This window comes from Bos indicus x Bos taurus, chromosome 23, assembly GCF_003369695.1.
Source record: "Bos indicus x Bos taurus breed Angus x Brahman F1 hybrid chromosome 23, Bos_hybrid_MaternalHap_v2.0, whole genome shotgun sequence".
NCBI classification, from domain to species: domain Eukaryota; kingdom Metazoa; phylum Chordata; class Mammalia; order Artiodactyla; family Bovidae; genus Bos; species Bos indicus x Bos taurus.
The window spans coordinates 10,221,663-10,242,655 of NC_040098.1; positions in this window are offsets into that span (position 1 = coordinate 10,221,663).

Consider the following 20,993-nt stretch of genomic DNA (forward strand, 5'->3'; position numbering starts at 1 on the left):
TTCTCACTGAATCTGAATAAATCCACTTCTTACCTATCAGTTTGTCTCTCACTGAGTTTTTTCTGTGATGAGACATCAAGAACCTGAGCTTCATTAGGTCCTAAAACCAGGTACTATAGGTTTTGGCGAGGTTCAAGTCCCAGCCACATGTGTTTGAATCCCAGCCATGTGGGTTCAAGTCCCAAGGAGCGTTTGGGCTGGGTTTGAGTCCCTGCCACATGGGTTCAAGTGCCAAATTGGGTTTTGGCTGGGTTTGAGTCCCAATCTGAGGTAAATGGTTTCAATGGGAATGCTTCACATTCTCTATTTGTAGCCTGATTGGTGACTGATCCGATGTTAAATAGAGTAGAATCTCTGTAGATCACAGAGTGCACATATTAGGCATTATTTGACGGGTTTTTGACTTAGAGGAAAAAGGCAAGTCACATCTAAAGATGAAAGGCAGTATAAGACAGTGGTGAAGTAGAGACTCCAGAGCCACATACTGAGAATGTGTCCTCAGACAAGTTACTTCGCCTCTCTGTATCTCAGTTCCCTCACCTATACAATTGGATAACAACAGCAGAATCTAACTCCTAAGACTGGGCTGAGACTCAGCTGAGTGAAAAGTTTATGAAAGATTGCCTGACTCGTGGGAAGCACATTATAAACTTCTGTTATATAAAGGAGACATCCAAGAGAAAGAAAAAACAGCAACAATTAGGAGATACATCATGAGATAGTGCCGACTAATTCCAATTTTGCAAGTGTACTACACTGGACAAACTTTTTAATCTTCCTTTGCTCCTATTTCCACATTTTAAAGACAAACGTAGGAACTTCCCTGGTGGTCCTATGGCTACGACCCCACACTCCCAATGTAGGGGGCCCGGGTTTGATCCCTGGTTGGGGAACTAGATCCCACAAGCTGTAACTAAAAGATCCTGCATCCCACCGCTAAGACACATCATACCCAAATAAACACAATATTTTTTAAAAACAAGACAAATATAATTTTCACTCCCTCCTTCACTTAGGGGCTTCTCTGGTGGCTCAGAGGGTAAAGCATCTGCCTGCAACGTGGGAGACCCAGGTTTGATCCCTGGGTCGGGAAGATCCCCTGGAGAAGGAAATGGCAACCCTCTCCAGTACTCTTGCCTGGAAAATCCCATGGACGGAGGAGCCTGGTAGGCTACAGTCCATGGGGTTGCAAAGAGTCGGACACAACTGAGCGACTTCACTTTCACTTTCCTTCACTTGGGTAGAGTGAGTCCTCATTACTTGCTGATCCCAAAAAAACAAAAAAACTCTATTTACTAAATGATGGCCTGAGCTACAGTGTGCTAAAGTGCACAATCAGGTTGAAGAAGTAAGATTAAAACAGGTGGAACAATTAAGTCACAGGACTTGAGCAACAGGATGAGTGTAGAGGACTAAGGAGCTTTCATTAGGTGGTGAATATTCTGATTTGTGGCATTTGCATGTTGGGGAAGAGTGCAGGATGAGAGAGGAAAGGCGGACTAAGGTTAGATTCTGGAAGTCTTTGAATACCAGCCTGATCTGACTTCATTTAAACTTTACTTTCAGGACCAGAGGTTCACAATAGTATTCCCCGCTTTGGGATCGCATGATAGGTGACTTTCATATGTGAGACTTACACCTATAAGTATTCACCAGAATGGGCTGTAGCAGAGATAAAGGAGACTTTGAGTTCCAAAGAATTCCCTGTGAATGAGTATACATTTCCAAGTAGATATAAAGTCCCACCTCATCCCACCCTACCATTTTAATGTTAATTGCTTATTTTCATGTATTAAAGACATCCTGGAATGTGAAGTCAAGTGGGCCTTAGAAAGAAAGCATCACTACGAACAAAGCTAGTGGAGGTGATGGAATTCCAGTTGAGCTATTTCAAATCCTGAAAGATGATGCTGTGAAAGTGCTGCACTCAATATGCCAGCAAATTTGGAAAACTCAGCAGTGGCCACAGGACTGGAAAAGGTCAGTTTTCATTCCAATCCCAAAGAAAGGCAATGCCAAAGAATGCTCAAACTACTGCACAATTGCACTCATCTCACACGCTAGTAAAGTAATGCTCAAAATTCTTCAAGCCAGGCTTCAGCAATATGTGAACCGTGAACTTCCAGATGTTCAAGCTGGTTTTAGAAAAGGCAGAGGAACCAGAGACCAAATTGCCAACTTCCGCTGGATCATCAAAAAAGCAAGAGAGTTCCAGAAAAACATCTATTTCTGCTTTATTGACTAGCCAAAGCCTTTGACTGTGTGGATCACAAGAAACTGTGGGAAATTCTGAAAGAGATGGGAATACCAGACCACCTGACCTGCCTTTTGAGAAATCTGTATGCAGGTCAGGAAGCAATAGTTAGAACTGGACATGGAACAACAGACTGGTTCCAAATAGGAAAAGGAGTACATCAAGGCTGCATATTGTCACCCTGCTTATTTAACTTATATGCAGAGTACATCATGAGAAATGCTGGGCTGGAAGAAGCACAAGCTGAAATCAAGATTGCCAGGAGAAATATCAATAACCTCAGATATGCAGATGACACCACCCTTATGGCAGAAAGTGAAGAAGAAATAAAGAGCCTCTTGATGAAAGTGAAAGAGGAGAGTGAAAATGTTGGCTTAACACTCAACATTCAGAAAACTAAGATCTTAGCATCTGGTCCCATCACTTCATGGGAAATAGATGGGAAAACAGTGGAAACAGTGTCAGACTTTACTTTTTTGGGCTCCAAAATCACTGCAGATGGTGATTGCAGCCATGAAATTAAAAGATGCTTACTCCTTGGAAGGAAAGTTATGACCAATCTAGAGAGCATATTCAAAAGCAGAGACATTACTTTGCCAACAAAGGTCTGTCTAGTCAAGGCTATGGTTTTTCCAGTGGTCATCTATGGATGTGAGAGTTGGACTGTGAAGAAAGCTGAGCACCGAAGAATTGATGCTTTTGAACTGTGGTGTTGGAGAAGACTCTTGAGAGTCCCTTGGACTGCAAGGAGATCCAACCAGTCCATCCTAAAGGAAATCAGTCCTGGGTGTTCATTGGAAGGACTGATGCTAAAGCTGAAACTCCAAGACTCTGGCCACCTCATGTGAAGAGTTGACTCATTTGAAAAGACCCTGATGCTGGGAGGGATTGGGGGCAGGAGGAGAAGGGGATGACAGAGGATGAGATGGCTGGATGGCATCACCAACTCGATGGACATGAGTTTGGGTAAACTCCGGGAGTTGGTGATGGACAGGGGGCCTGGCATGCTGTGATTCATGGGGTCGCAAAGAGTTGGACACAACTGAGTGACTGAACTGAACTGAACTGAACTGATGTGCAGAGAAAATGGCTGGTATAATGGAGGGTGGTTTATAATTTGGGGGGAGTTTATTGTATGTGAATTCTAAACATGTATTTGAAAAAAAAAAGTGTTCTCAGTTTGTAGGGTACAACATATATTAGTTAAAGCTTGTTAACTTTGTCACTCAAATCCTCTATTGTTTTCATTATGACTTTTTTCTACTTCACTTGCAGCTTTTGGGGCCTTCATCCATGGCAATAGATTTGTTCATTTATCCTTGATTTCCACTAACATTTGCTTTATATATTTTTAAACTTGACTGTTAAAAATCATAGATGTTAAAAATTTTTGTTAAGACTTTTTTTTCGGTGAATCTTGTTTCTTTTAGAGCATTTTGCCTTGAATTCCAAATTATCTAATGTTAATATATTATTTTTTCTACTTTTGTTATCCTTTGCTTGGTATATTTCCCCCATCTGTTCATATTCAAAATGTTCTGCCACTTGGTTTCAAACGCATCTGTGTAAACAGTATATAGCCGGATTTTGCCCTTTAATAGAAGAACCCCATGGACAGAGGAGCCTGGTAGGCTGCAGTCCATGGAGTCTCTAGGAGTCGGACACGACTCAGCGACTTCACTTTCATTTTTCACTTTCATGCATTGCTGAAGGAAATGGCAACCCACTCCAGTACTCTTGCCTGGAGAATCCCAGGGACGGGGGAGCCTGGTGGGCTGCCGTCTATGGGGTCACACAGAGTCGGATACGACTGAAGTGACTTAGCAGCAGCAGCAGAACTGTCTCTTTTTTCAGGTAATATTAATGATATTCAGGTAAATTAATTCAGGTAAAATTAATGCAGACTTACCCTGTCCTTCTATGCTTCCCCTTTACCATGCTTTCTTTTTATTTTTTAAAAGATCTTTTCTTCATGCTTTTTCTTAGATTAAGTTTTTTGCCCTTTCATTCACTCTTGTGATTTGGAAGTTGATTTTCCAATATCCCATTTTCTGTTCTTGAATTTGAATCCTATATTCTTAAAAAAAAAAAATTATTTTTGGTGTTAGTTGTGGCGCACGGCATCTTTGCTGTGGCCCGGGGGCCTTTTAGTTGAGGCGTGCAGGCTTAGTAATCGCCGCGTGAGGGCTCCCCAGCCAGAGATTGAACCTGGGTCCTCTGCACTGGAAGGTAGATTCTTAACCACTGGACCACCAGGGAAGTCCCAAATCCTGTGTTCTTTAACTCACAATTTTCTATCAGTGTCTAGAGATAATTAGAAGCTTCTTTCTCCATTAATACACGTCAACATTCTTTTTCCTCCACCGTGTTTAGATCTTCTGGGTAGATTATGGATCCAAATTGTTATTTTTGAAGTGTTTACAGTATGCCTCCATAATTCAGACTTCACTAAAAGTTTTACTAATTTCTTTGCTCACCACAGTTTCAGCATTCCACGTCTTCCTCTTTCTTACGTCCGCTTATCATAATTGAAGCATCTCCCCTAGGAATTCTTTAAAGAAAATGAGAGTGGCAAACTTTCTCCTTATAAAACAAAAAATGCCTTAAACTTCCCTCCCACTTGAATATTTCATTTCCCTTTGGAACTTGGAGATTGTGCTCCATTGTCTTTTAACATCCAGTTTCATGCCAATATAATATTATTGTGTTAATGACCTGCTTTTTCCTCTCTGGAAGCTTCCAGTTTTTTTTCCTTTATCTTTGGTGATCTGAAATTTCACCAAAATGTGTCTAGGTATGAGTCTTCCCACCCCTCACCCCGCCCCCTTGGGAACATTCAATCTAGTAATTAATTCCTTTCTTCAACAATGGAAAATTTTCTTTTATTACTTCTTCAATTACTTTCTCTCTTCTATTCTCTTAAGTTATATCCTTTTATAACGCCTATTAGACAAATGGCTCTTAACTTTTCTCTCGGACTTTCCATCTCTTTACGGTTTTCCTTGTGTTTAAGGAGACTTCTTCAGCTCAGTCTTTCTAATAATCAGATCATTAAATTTATCTCAGACCATCTACTGAGATTCAAATTCTGACGATCAGTTTTAAAATTTCTAAAAAATATCTGGTTGGTTTTTTTAAATGGACTTTATTATTATTTTTCATCTCTTGAAAATAACTATTCTTCAATTCAAGTGATCTTACCAAAGACAGTTAAAGAAACAAAACCAACAGTTTTTTGTTCTGTTATCTCTATTTCTTTGGGTGTTAATTCTTCTACGTGTTAAGTTCAGGGCTTTGCTATTCAATACAGTATCTGCTTTCTATTTAAATTTAAATTAGGATACAGTTTAATAAAGAATTCAGTTCCTCAGTTGAAGCAGCCACATTTCAGATGATCACTAGCCACAGGTGGTGTGCAGCTACATGTTGGACAACTCACATGCAGAACACTTCCATCGTCACAGCAGGTTCTGTTGGACAGTGCTGGCCGTGCAATGCACTTTCTCTGTACCATGGTTTTATTTTTCCTTTCCCCTTAGCGATTCCTGGTGTTTTGCTCATTTTTGTGTTTGAGAATATCTGTTTGCCAGTTTTGTGTTCACTATAGCCTTGTCACCGGTTATTGAGGGTGGGAGAGAGAGGTGTGGCCTGCCAGCAGCTTTTCTTCTGAATGAGGACTCCCTACTTCCCTTTCAGAGTGTCAGTAGCTGCTTGGAACGTTGCTCTGCCTCTCTAACCCCAGCAACCTGGGGCAAATCCTCTACTGTGAACTACTAAACACACGTCAGGAAGCAGCAAGGAACACTTCTGGGACCTCCTCTGGTTGTTTTGAGTCTGTCATCTCAGGCTTAGAGCTCCCCTCTGACCCTTGTCTCCCAGACCACTTTTCCCTCCTCCGTGGCCTTCTCCTTCATATCTATTATCCAGTTTTATTCTTATAGCTTTGATGCTATTTGTTCTTTATCTTTCTGGTACCCAACACGTCTGATAGGCTGAGGGTTCTCTTTTCATTTTCTCACACTATAATATAGTTTGTTTGTTTTCTTGTAGCTTCCTGTCATTCTGTGGATTGGGGCAGGAGAAAGAGTCTTCTGCCAGGTTGACCCAAATTTTAACAATGCCTTTGTATCAGCATGATTTTGCTCTTTGTAGACCCATTTCATAACTAATACTTCCCTAAACCTGGGGTTCCCAAATTCAGACAGGTACTGGTTGCATTAGAATCGCCTGAGAATCAATGGGCTCCACTCTTTGGGGATTTGAATGCATAGCTCACTGTGGGAAGCTTCAGCCTACTTAGTGGGATGGGTGGAAATGAGGCTTAAATCCTGGAGACAGGCCACCTACTTTGCAGGCTAGTTTGTGTCCAATGCCCAAATGGCCAGGATCTCTCATAGTCAAATGACTGTTTCTGGAAGTGAATGGGGCACTGAGTGTGTGCAGAGATGGGGAACATAAGGAACCTCTTCCTCCTTGAACTGAAGGAGGGTGAGAAGTTACAAAACCCTCTGAGGATTAACTCAAGGACAAGAGAGATCCAATGCGTGCAACTGAATGGAACTGACGTGAAGGATGGCTGCAGGCCCCTCTCCCTCCCACAACGACATCAATTCTGAAAACCCCCAAAATCAAAATGGGCCAGAAAATTCCCCCATCTAGAGATGTTTTTTAAAGCTTTAATTGCTATCCTACTGAGAGCCCCAACTCCAGCTTTGAGGAGATATATTTACTGGTTAGATTTACAGTAATGATTATTATTGTTACTGTTAAGAAGAATCCACTCATTGTCTCCAGTGAGCTCATAACGTTGCACAAACATGACCTCATTTCTCCTCTGAACGGGGCAGGTATTGTTAACTCTGTTTTCCTAAAGGAGGATGCGGAGGTCCATTGCAGTCTAACGCCTTGAGCAAGGCCACACATCAAGAGAGGGAGGGAAAAAGGAAGCAGGCCCCAGGCCTCTTGCATTGGGGTCCCAGGGTTCTCTGCACTGGTCTAGGCTCCCTTGTCTGGTCAGTTCCCGTGACTTCCTTTGGGGACACAGATCTGGTTCCAGGGTCGAAGGGGATCAGAGCCGTTTGGAGTCATGGACATCAGATACCACAAGAGGAATAATCATTACTTTTCATAGGCTCAGCCAAGTCTAGACTCCAGGCTCAGCAATCAAAATCCTCCCTGTTTGTCTCCAGTTTCACTAGGCTCCTACTCTGCTGACTTTTCTCCCGACTTTTCCATCAAGGGACACAAACACTTCACCCCTGGATCCATTCAGACCGGATGTTGTATTCACACTGCATTTGTTCTTCTGCCCCTCGTGGAATGTCTGCGGCCTGCGTGTTCTTTGGGTCAGTTGCAGTGCCTGTTGCCCACTGTGCTTTCTTTGGGCTTTTGCTTCCGCCATCCTCTAAGCCCAGTCCTAGAAGTCATTTCCCCCTTCCTGCCCTCTAGTCTTCCTACCCAAGAAGATTTCCTTTGATTTTCCAGAGGGGTCCATCTCCCTCTCTGAGCTCCTGCCATCCTCATTTATTCACTCTACAGATAATTATTCAGAGCCTGCTAGGTGGTGGGCACCAGGGGCGGTAATGCAGATACAACGGTGAACAAGCCACACACTGTCCCTGCTCTCAATTGTCATAAGGGTGTATGAAAAGGCTTCCAAAACATAGCCAATACTTGCCAGTGTCTCTCCATCTTCTGTTTTGTCCAAGAAAAAGCTCAGTTTATCTAGGTATATCAGAAAATTCCATGTGTCAAAGACAACATAAAAGCAAAGTCTCAGTTTTGCACAATAATAGCATTTTAGTGGAAACCAAAAAAAGTACAAAATTAAAATATATGATAAATATGGCATGATTCTTAAGATTGGTTCATGCGGTTTGAATTGAGTTTCTTTTTACAACTTATAAATTAAGAATAATTGGTTTTTCTTTCACTCTACTATACACACACACACGTGTGTGTGTATATATATTTAAATAAAAGTAAATCTTTTAAAAAAGCTTCCCTTGACTGGAGGGTGACTGATGGTGGACAAGAGCAGAGAGGCATGCCTGAGGCAAGACAAGCTCACGGAGGCCTTGAGGGCCACGCTGAGTAGCTGGATTTCATCCTCAGAGCAGTGGGAAGGCACTGCAGGATTATGCAGGGAGTGACATGATCTGATTTATACTTAATGACAGAAATCCTCAGTGGGATGGAGGTGGGGAGGGGAAATCTTGCCCCCCTTTCCTGAGTGACCCTTGACAGTACCTGGTCGTCACAGCTTGGGCGGGGGTGCTCCAGTGGGTAGAGGCCAGGATACTGCTGAACGTCCACCAATGCACAGGACGGCCCCCCCAACACATGTCAAGAGTGCTGAGGTTGTGAAACTCTGTTTTTAAGATGACTCTGGCTGCCATGTGAAGAACGGGCTCTCAGACCCCAAGAGTGAAATTAGAGAGACTACTTGAAAGGCCACTTAACTTCATACAGCCATTGCACTGATCTGCTGGAAACTTCTCTCCATGTATGCCAAACCTTATCCTCTGGGGTCTGGGGACTCTGCTTTCTGTTGGGTGACAGCCAGCCAACCAGCCCTACTCATCTTCCCAAGAAGCCCCTTTGCATTTTAATAGGGGCTTTCTGAGGGCAATGCCGTACCCTGTGAGAACAGTCAGCCTTAGCTGAGCAGGAGAGGAGCCGCTCTGAGGCATCACTGTGCAGGGGCCATCTGCTCTGTCTGGGAGTATGCGGGGTCTCAGAGACTAGCTTCCATGCCCTCTTCCCCGGTAGTCACAGCTGTGACCTTGTCATGACAGCTGCAGCCAGCTCAGCGTTCCCCTCCTCCCTGACCTCCTGAATGCCAGGCAGGCCTATATGGGGTTTGCAGAGGATCTGGGCGCCCAAGACATGTGATGCCCGGCACTTACAGTGAAGTTTATGAGTATTTACACCAGGCATGAGAACCTATCATTTACAGCCTTGCCATGTAAATCAGTAGAGTTAAAGGGCTCTGTTCTTGCCCCTGCCCCCAGCTTGAGGTTGGTTTTAAGATTTCGGGGAGGCATGACTGAGCAGTGGTGACTGTGGGAGGTCTGTGGAAGAAGTCTCTCCAGAGAGCGGGGCGGCGGGTTTGGGAGCAGCTCCTCCTCAGGGGTGGGACTGGCCAAGCAGTAGGAGAGTTTGTCTTCTGGGCCCCAGTTATGAACCACTCCTCCCACTTCCAGAGAGGTTTTCTGTCTTGTGTGAGGGGGCGGGAGTGTCATGAAAACTTTGAAGAAAGCTATAGAAAACCCCTCTCTGGAAAAATGACCACTGGGGATAAAAACCCGTATACAGTACAGGAGATTCCCAGATCCCTTTGCAGCCAATCCATGACCTTACAAACTGATTCACACCAAAATGCAAATGACTAACAAGGTTCAGTATATTTCCATTTTAATGGGGAGTAAAGCCCTTAAGCCACACTGGATTTCACTCCAACGGTGGGTTGAGACACATCCTAAAGCAGATGGGAAGCATTTCCTAGCTTCTGAGTTCTTCCCAAATCCCTGCTGTACCAACATAGAAAACTGGGTTTGGAGGAGGAGAAGTAACAGAGGGAAGAAGGGAAACAGGGACCATTCTTAGGCTAATTTGGAATCAAAAGGCCACCTGAGACTGGACCCAATGGGGCTTGTTGGGAACCCACACCAGATATTCCTGGTCAGCCCAGGGCATCTGATCTTGTTAATGGGCCAATAAAAATTAGGGGGACAAAGGCTAAGCCCTGGCAGCTCAAATGAATCTCCTCTGCAAGAGGGAGCAATCTCGTAAAGAGTCATAACCGAGCAAACGGAGAACTCCTTGTGTTTCATTAACTTTAATAGTGCTTGTTAGGTTGGCTTCCAAAGGCTGCAGGACAGGAGAGAGAAGGCCAGACTCATCATCAGGGCTTGAGAGCAGGCAGGCTCGCGTGGACTCCCCCTTTGGCCCCCAGTGCTGAGCTGAAAGTGGCTGCTGTTTGTACCCCTACAGGCTCCCCAGCCCAGCATGACATCCTGGCCACACAGGCAAGGAGCCCAGGCCTCAAGGACTTTTAATTCTTTCCTGTTGGGGTAGAGAAAGACAAGGACAAAGAGCTGGATGCAAACCATCTCTGTGCCTGGGCCAGCCACCACCTGGCTCTGGGTGCCCACATAGAGGCCTCTCCCAGGAACATCCAAAGTCCAGCTCCAACGCCCACAAGCCCCCACTTGAAGAGTCCCAGCGGCCCAGAGCCTGACTTGGGGACCGCTGTCACTGTGAGCCACAGTGCTGATCTCCTCCTTCTTCTCTACCCCAGATGTGTCCACTGCCAGGAAAAAAAATAATAATAATAATGGAAAACAAACAAACAGGGCCAGCAGCAAACACATCACCAAATAAGCCCGCCTCACATTGTCCTCTGTGGTTGCCGGGGCTGGGAGCCAGAGGCCGCTGGCCTGGAAACGCCCAGACAGCTCCCTGAGCACAGCACCGGGCTGAGCCTCCTCCCAGCACAGGCGCTGCCTTCCTGCTCCTCTGCGGCCTCCCGTCCTTCTCCATCTTTTCTTCCTTCTCCATCATTTCCCTCCCTGTCACTTCTTTCTGTGCCTTTCTGCCTTTCTGCTCTCTGTTCTCTTCCCGCATCCTTGATGAAATAAAGTCGCTAAACGTTGAAGAAGTCCCGTAGAGCACATCACATCCAGGGTATGGAAAAGCAGTTTATGACAGGAGCCAGCCCTGCTGCCGCCTTGCTTAAAGTCCTTCGGGTTCTGGAGCCACGGCAACAGGATCGACCCCTTAGCCCCGGCGGGGAACAGGCTCTTCCCCACCCCACCTTTCAGATCTTCCTCTCCAGCCCCTTAAACCCTTGTCAAACCACATTATTAATTCCTGGTAGACATTCCCCCTCAAATCCTTGCTCACCTTGTTTCCGCCACCTGGAAAGCCCTCACCATCTTCACCCAACTCCATGTATAGGAAGTCTACCTATTCTTTGAGGTCGTTTTTAAACCCTCTCCTCCTCTGAGTCGTTCCCCAAGCTTCCAGCTGGAATTAATCTGTCTCTTTTAATGCTTTCATTAGAATTTTATGTTGGCACCTCCGTATTTGGGTATTTACCATGTTCTGCCTTTTTAAAAAAAAATTTATTTCGTGTTGGCTGCCCTGGTCTTCGTTGCTGTGCAAGGGCTTTCTCTAGTTGCAGGGAGTGGGGGCTACTTTGCGGCTGCAGTGCGCGGGCTTCTTACTGGGGTGGCTTCTCCTGTTGCAGAGCACAGGCTCCAGGGTGCATGCTCAGTGGTTGGAGCACATGAGCTTGGCAGTTGCGGCTCATGGGCTCAGCTGCCAGCAAGTGGAATCTTCCCAGAGCAGGGATAGAACACACGTCCCCTCCATTGACAGATATTCTTAACCAATGGACCACCAGGGAAGTCCCATGTTCTACCTTATATTCTAATTATTTAGATGCAAATTTCTCTCTCCTGCCTAATTATGAACTTTAAAAGAGGAACCATGCCATCTTTGAACGCCCATATCCTTTAAGTTCCTGGCATGCAGCAAGTGCACAATCAATGTCAAACTGATTAAAAATTGAACTCTGTGGTTATTCAGAAACACACAATTAATTCCACATTTTAACTTCATCGATGTGGGAGTATCTCATTTATAATAATTTCATTTGCAGATTGTTTGAAGCGCTGGATGCCTTGGGTAGGCTCCCCAAGGTTTGGCTTCGGGACTTCACCAAAGACTGGAGGATGGTATGTTAGACGGCGGCACCTACTGGTGAAGGGTAACATTACAGCTCGGGTCTGGCAAGGAGAAGCAAGGGAGTTCCTCGGTCAATCCCAGCAGGACCCTACCCAGGCCGGGATGGGCGGAAGGGCAGAAGACTACTAGAAGGAGTTCCCCTCACTCTTCAAGAGCCCCGAGGCCCAGGTCAAGGTCAAGACTTCTTCTTCAGGCTCCTGCAGGCTGACTGTTGCAGGACCAGAGTGAGACACCAAGGAATCCCAGCCTGGCTTTGACGCCCATTAGCTTTGCCGAGCAAGCTCACCAAATGCCCCAGGACAGAGGAGAAGTGGCGGCATGAAGAAAGGAGAGCCTGTCACCAGACAAGGGAGGCGCCCTTTGTGAGGGCCTCAACATTCAGCTTGAGCACACAGGCGGCAGAGATCCCAACCCCTTCCTCGCTCTGGGTTTTCGGCTTCTTCTAAATGGATTCTCAGTCCGATAAGGGCCCTTCTTGGAAAACAGAATAGAAGTTACTGGGGGAACCGAGTTTTGTTTTACAGCATTCACTTTATACGTTGGTTGGCGAGTACCATGAACTTTGTCCCGATATCTCCACCTGCACTCATCCCTGCTTTAACCTAGGATGCCCGTGGAAAGTCCTCCTCCATCTCTCCAGCTTCTCCTCTGGGGAGACCTGGGGGAGCAGCACTGTGAGGAAACAGGGCAGGCGGAGCAAAAGCCGAGCCAGTGCTCAGCCAAGTCCAGAGGTCCAGCCAGTGTCCCTGTAGCCCATCCTTTGCCACGGTATTGTTAGAGCTTCAGCTGATAACTAACATTTTAATTCACAAGGAGTAATCTCTCACAGGGATATTTGTATTTGCTGCTGCTGCTAAGTCGCTTCAGTCGTGTCCGACTCTGTGCGACCCCATAGATGGCAACCCAGCAGGCTCCCCTGTCCCTGGGATTCTCCAGGCAAGAACACTGGAGTGGGTTGCCATTTTATTTGTATTTGGGACCCAAGAAATACAATTTTAGCTCAAAGGAGTTATCTTCTAATGATGACATTTGAGGCATCAGTATGAAAGATCTCTGATGAAGGGGTAGAGACGATGAGGTTTCCCCTTCCTGAGTCTGCTTCCCTGGGGTTCAGCTGGGGAACCTGCCTGTAGACACCACCCACCTCATCCATCTTGGTCCCAGGCCTCGGATCACTGCTTCTCGCCCGTTTCTTGCCTCCAGCTGCTTTACCCAGATTGCCATCATCCAGTTCTCCAAACCTCTGGGGAGACCTTGAGTTCTGGCTTGGAAGGTTCCAGCTCGGATTCTGTGCCTCCAGAAGCTCAGAGTCTCTGGCCAGAAGAGCCCCTCCCAGGGTCCCCTGCTCCTCTGTGATCTGTCCTCAGCCTGGCCTCTCCACGCCACCCCTGGCTTCCATGCTGCGCCTCCCTTTAACACCCTCTGCTGCCACCAGTCCTTTAGGTAACACAACTCGGGGCTGGTGGGAGGCAGGGAGACAGGTCAGGGGTGCGCTGCCCACCTCCTTGGGATTCCCAAGAGCTCGCCATTCCTTCATTCACTCGGCACTCACTCACTGAGCACGACTATGTGCCAGGCATATGCTCGGGGCTGGGGATGCGATGGTCCTGCCCTCAAACGTCTGACAGACTACTGAAGAGAAACCATTACAGCGCAGCACACCCAGGGCCATCAGGGTAGGCTTCAAGGACCACTGAGCACCACGCCTGCAGGGGCGGCAAGAAGATCTCATAAACAAGGCACATCTAAACCGGATCTTGAAGGGCAATAGCGGTTTCCCAGCTGTCAAGGCCATGGTATGTGGCAGGCATGGTGTGGCTTGGGTGTACCGACGGTGAGATCAGAGGAGAGACACGAAGTGTCTTTGGGGAAGAGGGCTCAGGACTGGCACAGAGGCCCGTGTGTGTCCACGGGAGACATGCTGAGTGCCTGGAGGCTGAGGCAGCAGCAATGGAGGTGGAGAGGAGGCGTAGAATTGAGGGAGGTTTCAGACGTTTCGCCCTCAGGATGCAGTGACCTCTCAGATGGGAGAGGAAGAGAGAGTCTTTTCAGACTCTGAGAAAGCCAGCTGGGGCCACTGAGTGGTCATGGGGCCATTACATGGAGGTCAAGAAGAGGACAGGTCAGGGGTGAGTGTGGAGAGGGACAACGTTCAGCTGGGGTTGGTTCAGCTTGAGATCTTGAAAAATACCAATGGAAATATCTCTCAGTAGGCAAAAATATAGGGCAAGTTAGAAAAGAGAGAAGAGAGCTAGACATACAGGCCTGAAAACTGGACACACAGAATTAGAGTTACAAGAAAAGTGGGGGCTAGAGATATAGATTTGGGAGTCATCACATTGGTGATAGTTGGCGCCGTAATGTCCCACAGTGGGGCACAGTGCCCCGCTTTGTGCTGGGCCTTCCACTAAAACTAACATTTTAATTCACAAGGAGTAATCTCTCACAGGGATATTTGTATTTGCTGCTGCTGCTAAGTCGCTTCAGTCGTGTCCGACTCTGTGCGACCCCATAGATGGCAACCCAGCAGGCTCCCCTGTCCCTGGGATTCTCCAGGCAAGAACACTGGAGTGGGTTGCGATCTATCTGTTCCCTCCAACAACCAGCAAGGTCAGAATTTCATCCTCCCATTTTCTAGATGAGAAAGTTTATGCTCCAAGAGGTAAAAAAACTTGTTCAAACTCATCCTTTGTTGGGACTGGGATTGAAACCTAGAACCATCTGACTTCAAAGCCGGTATTCTTCCCTCCACCCGCTGTCCCTGAGGGAGGTCACTTAGGGTGAGAAGTGAAAAGAGCCAAGCTAGAAGCACTTAAGAGGCCAGTGAAGGGGGAGTGACTGGCAGGATATGGGGGGAAAGAAAGGACCCAGGAAGGGAAAGGAAACCATTCAGAGGCTTCCGATGATGCAGAGAGGTCAGGATAGGTAAGGACCAGCAGGCAGCCTCAGATATGGAAGTGGGGAGGTTGGTGGAGGCCTGGCAGAGGGGTTAGAGAGGGCCTGGGCCGGATTGCACAAGGGCAAGGGGTGAAGGAAGCAGGGCAGATGGAGAGCAGGAGTCTCCTCCTAGAAGTTCAGGAGACTGGAAGGATGGGGGCATCGAGGTTGAGGGGAGCTTGCGGTTGCTCCTGTGGGATGCTGCAGGTTACACTGTGTTCACAGGAGAAGGAGCCCAGGTGAGGGATTTGGGAAAGGGAAGGGGTAACTGACAGCACCAGCTCCCTGTCGAGGCAAGAGGGGGTGGGATCCTTGTGCATGCATATGGGGGCTGGCCTTGGTCAAAAGGAGGAACCCCTCTCCTAGCAGTGGTGGGAGAGGGAGATAGGAACTACATGCCAGATGGCTTCTGGCTTCTCAAGGAAACAGGAGTTGAGAGCACTGATTGGGGAAGTAAGGGGGCTGAGCCTGGTGGAGGGGCATCTGAAGTGTGGAAGAGCAGCTGTGTCGGAGGTGACAGGGCGAAGGCTCGGGGCAGTTTGGAGACTTGCCTTGCGATGTGGAGAAGTCTGGAACCACACATCAGTGCTCATGCCAATTGGCAGGTTGGAGATTTTTGCTTCCTTCATGAAAGCAGCCAGGGAGCAGGTGGGGAGGAAGCAGGTGGCAAAGTGACTCAGGTGTGGGGGTGGGCAGGGAGGAAGGGCTGGGGGAGGCACCCTGGCATGAGAGGCTAAGGAGGCTGCCCAAGTGGGGAGGTGTGGGCAGCTCAGACCAGGCTCTCCCCGCCCCCAGTAGGTCCTGGCAGGACTGCCAGCAGACCTCTGCACAGAGACAAGACCAGGGGCCTTGGGGAACAAGTTACTCCTAGAATCCCAGGGCCAGGACACATTTTGAGAGACCATTACCTCCAGTCTTTCACTTATCTGCCCAAACGGCTGCTCAGCCATCCTGGACAGGTGGGAAACAAGGACTGGCCAGGGTCGACCTGTCCACTGACCTAGCGTGCGCCCCACTCCTTTCGTCTATTTCTTTTACCGTTATTGTTGTTCTGACTGTTCTTTATCTCTGTCCCTGATTTTTGTTTATATTCCTCTCTTGTCCCTCTCTTTCTAAGTGTCATTAAGATTTACCTCAAGTCCCTCCTAATGTCCACGGAACCTACTTGGATGATCGACTCCTGTTTCCTCTGACTTTCTCTGGCACTCTCTGTCTGGATTGCTTGACGTTGCATTCAGATATTATTTTGCATATACAAACCTTGCCTTCCTGGTGAGATTCAGGGCATTTGGGGGATTTGCTTTATGGTGCAAAGGGGTCTGAAAGCATACCCTGGTGATGAATTGATTTTTGGTGGTGCTGGGTCTTCACTGCTGCAGTGTGGGCTTTCTCTAGTTGCAGCGAGTGGGGTCTACTCTTCCCCGGGGTGTGCAGGCTCTAGGGCATGTGGGCTTCAGGAGTTGGGGCTCGGGCTCAGTTGCTCCGTGGCACATGGGATCTTCCCAGACCAGGGATCGAAACTGTGTCCCCCGCATTGGCAGGTGGAATCTCATCCACTAGATCACCGGGATTCCCCTGATACACCTCTTTGATTGGGGATCACATTTTCTATTTCTTTTGTACATTCTAGAGGGCCTCAGACAGTGTGCACTGGGAAGGCCCTCAGTACTTATTGCAATAAGTACCATATGCCACTTGACAGAAGGATTTGTGTCCGATCAGATCATGAGGAAAAAGAAAACTGAGAACTGGAAGAGGGGAGATTGGCAGCTCTCAGGGTACAGACTAAGGAGCACTGATCCAGGAGTCAGAAGTCAGAGGAGGGACTTCCTTGGTGGTTCAGTGACTAAGACTCCATGCTCCCAAAGCAGGGGGCCCTGGTCCAATCCCTGGTCAGGGAACCAGATCCCGAGTGCCACTAAGAGTTCACGTGCCCCAGCTAAAGATCCCCCATGCCACAGTTAAGACCTGGCACAGCCAAATAGACAATAAAAATAAAATTTTTAAAAAAAAAGACGTCAGGGGAGACATGGATCATGCTTCTAGCTTTGCCTCTATAATATGTCGTGTGACCTAGGGCAGTCATGTGACCTCTCAGTCTTCTGAAATCCTACCTCTGTGTGATCCTCCGGGACAAGGGTACTGCCCTGCTACCTCTTGTACGTAAAGGGGCTGATCTACCCCAAATAATTAAATTGTAACAGTGGCAAGAAGATGTTGAGTCGCTGTGTTTTCAGAGGAGGCAGAAAAGAGAATGGGGAGGCCATACCCATTTCGGAGTCAAGCCTGCATCCCAGATCCTGGCTTCCTCCGTTCTTAGTCAGTCATCTGGGCAGGCTGATGTTTCTTCGCTTCAGTTTTCCCACCAGCAGAATGAGGCTAGCAGTTCTTGCCTGATGAGTTTGTGGTGGAGCGCCTGGCACACAGGAAAGCTCCGAATTGATGTAACCATGAGTTCTCATTAAAGTGTCTGTGCCTTCTGAAGACCGGGTAGGAGGTACAAGGTGGTGGGGAAAGAGCTACTCTACCTGGTAGGTAAGTTTCCTTCCAACCTTCCAATTTGGAAGTGCTGCTGACAAGGGCAGTGTGCTGGAATGCATGGCATTTTTGGAACCTTCTCGGAAGGAATGTGTGACAGACGGGAATCTATGGAGGGTGGTGAGGTTGAGCCCGGTTGGCTGCACTCGTGCTCAGCTGCATCAGAGTCTGGCTGCACCAAGACTGCTCCTTCCTAGGCACTACTATACCTTTACCATCAAACACCTGTGGTCCTTGTTCCTTCTGAGAAGTAGTCGAAATAACAGCAATAGCCACCACCTATTGGATGCCTACTGTGTGCCAGGGTTTCCCCATTCATTAGCTCATTCAGTTAACACCATAACCCGATGAGGTTTCTATTCCCTTTGTCATAAAACTGAAGCTTGCTGAAATTAACTTATCTGAGTCACACAGCTGAGATTTGAACTGCAGTTTTATTTCACTCTAGGGCCGGTGTAATATATGCCTCAGCTATGCGGTTGTAGGTGCATATCCATTTTATAGATGAGGAAGCTGAGGCTCAGCAAAATGAAATAAATTACCCAAAATAGATGGCTGGGAAATGGTAGGGCCTGACATTGACCTTGGGGTACCGTTGTTTCAGTACATGCATGTTCTCCATTAAGACTATATCTTCTGTTAAGATAGAGGCATCGGATTCATATAACAGATGGGGTAGCTCAGGAGCAGAGAGAGAAAAAGCAAAAGCTCGTGGAAAGAGACTTGGCAGCGGGGGTGAAGTCCCTGGAGGTGGCAGAGACCTGGCAGAAGTATTCCTGGAAGCAGAATGAGAACTGAGAGGTATTAGCTGTGGGTCCCCCAGCCCCACCCTTCTCCCTCAACATCTGCAAGAGAAATTAGAATGAAGTGAATGTCAGAGGTATCCCTGAAGGAGAGAGGCACCCAAAAGCAAACTGCCACCTGAGGTGAGTGTGGGAGGCCCCGGAGAATGCAGGGACGTTTTACCCACCCCACACCACCCGCACCCCGCACCCCCTGCCCGCTGCCCCTTGAGGGCGTGGCATGTGCTGCTGCTGTGTAGAAGCACTTGCCTTATTCCTTCCTTGTCACCGTCCTGAGTAACTCTCCCGTCATGAGTCCCTGCAGAAGTGGACAGGACAGAGGGCAATGTGAGCCACACCCCACTTCTACAGACTCCTCTGAAGGGCTGAGGGTAGGCGCGGACTAGAATGGAAGGTGGGGAGCAGGGCAGGGAACTGCCTCTTCTGCCCAGAGGTGGAGAAAGCTCACCTTCCTAGAGGAACAGAGGAACAAATAGAGGAAAGTAAGGAGGGGGGAAAGGAAATGAGTAAAAGACACTGAGCCTCCCAGAGATATAGCAGCTAAGGTGGGGCCACCCACCGTTCCCTCCCTGTGAAGCCAGGGCAATGTCCACACTCAGAGGATCAGGAAATCACGCTGCCCTGGAGAGAAGGTCTGAGTTAACCTATTAATCTGCTCATACAGAACCCTCCATGCCCATCTCACCTGTGCTTTAGAGGGTAGGCGGGAGCCCTCCTCCCTAGGGACCCAGAGGAACTTACTGATGCTCCTGCTAAGTCACTTCAGTCGTGTCCGACTCTGTGCGACCCCACAGACGGCAGCCCACCAGGCTCCACTGTCCCTGGGATTCTCCAGGCAAGAACACACCAGTGTCCAAATCAAGGCAGAGACAAAGCGAGCACAGTGCAATCTCCCCTCCCTGCCTGGGGGGCGCTAATCAACCCTCTGTGCCCCAGTGTGGATAGGCACCCTCTGATTCCTTTTTTTTTTTTTTAAACCACTCTCCTGTTTAGGGCAGAGAGGATGGCAGGTTTGCACTTGTCCTCTAGTCCTACACATAATTGGTGGCAGCAGGCAAAGCTGTTTCAAGGGGAGGGGTTTGCCAGTGGAATGAAGGAGGGAGAGAGCCCTAGAGTGACGGGTCTGAAAGGGACCTCGGAGATCGTCTGACCCAAACGTTTGTGGCCTTCACTCCATTCCCATGTTCTGTGCGCTCCCATCCCAACTGCCATCTCTCATGCCATGCAGGGAGTTCTCAAGGCCTCCTCCCCTAGGCTTCCTAAGGGCATTGTCTCTTTCCAACCACTGTGCTAACCCAGCCTCTTCTTTTCAGTGACGACACTGAGGTATGATTTGCCCAAAGGTAATCTTCGTCCCAGGATAGAGCCAGGACAGGAAACCCAGATGCCTGAGTCCGCATCCTCCCACTTTTCCACTCAGTCCCTAGGGGAGGAACCCCTTCACTCTTCTCCCTGTGGTAACCCTCTGACAAAGCATAACTGTCACCCAAGCTGATACGGGCTGCCGGTGTGAAGGGTCTAAGAACTGAGTTATTTTCAGGGGGATGCTGATCATTATCCCTTCATCCAGGGTACCCTGAAGACAGACCCTTTGAGGTTAGTCTGGGTCCCAAAGGTCTCTTTCCTCCAGAAGTTTGGCTCTGAAGCATAAGTGACTGCCTAGGGCCTGGCAGTCTTATTCCGACCGAACAAAGCTCCATACTCCAGAAAAGCTCTCACCACTATCAAGAAGTCCTTCATCTTTCCCCTGGGATGGAAGGAGAGAAGAGGCAGAGCTGGGACATGCATCAGGTGGCGTTGTCCATGCTTCAGGGACACTGCTCCATTGACACACTTTGCCCCTATTTTTTAAGATATCGTTTATCTTCCCTTTTCTGCCCCTGCAAGTTGGAAGGATGAGGGCTTAAGAATGTTCTGGTGAGGACCACATCTTGAAGGTGGGAGGGCAGGTTTGGAGGAGAGAGTTGCGCATATTTTGGGGGGTCTCTGTGTTTATACACATAGTCAGGTTTCTGCGGGTTAGCTTTTGCCCTGTGCTGAGCGCGAGTGTTTTTTACACATGAGTCCAGGTCTCTACGGGGAGAAGGATGAGCGGGCTACCTCCGAGACAGTAACTGCAGGACAGTCTGCCCTAGAGCTAGCACTTTCAGCTGGGGAAAGGCTAATTTCTTTTTGGTCCTCGATTAAAGAGGACTAGGCACTAGGAATGGGAACTGAGTCCCGAGGGCGTGGGGGTGTGGTGGAGGTGAGTTAGGAGGGCATTAACTCGGCCGCTGTCGGAGCCGCTCTCAGCTTTCCGAGGTCCTATGTGGCTGTGCCCCGCGTATCGGGCTGTGTCGGCGGGCGTCCCGGAGTGCCGGTGCGATTCGTTCTGCCCCGGCCTCCCCGACACCCTTCCCTCTCTTTGTCTGCTCTGTAGGTGTGCGTGCAAACCTGCGTCGCACAGCCCTCGTCGCGTGCGAACGCGGGGGCGCACCCTGGCTCCCCCGCGCTTTCCGCGGGTAGACAGGACTAGCCGGAGCCCGGTGCTGTTTGGTCTGGAGCCGAGCGGGGCTTGCATTGATCCATTGATTGTGCGCGGTCTGCGCCTGACCTCCCTGCTCCCGGGGAAGCCGTCTCCATGGAGACCGGGCCCGCTCCCCCAGCGCCGGATTGTAAATTCCTGCAGGCAGCGGCCCGGCAGCCTGGGGAGGGGGCCGCCGCGCCCG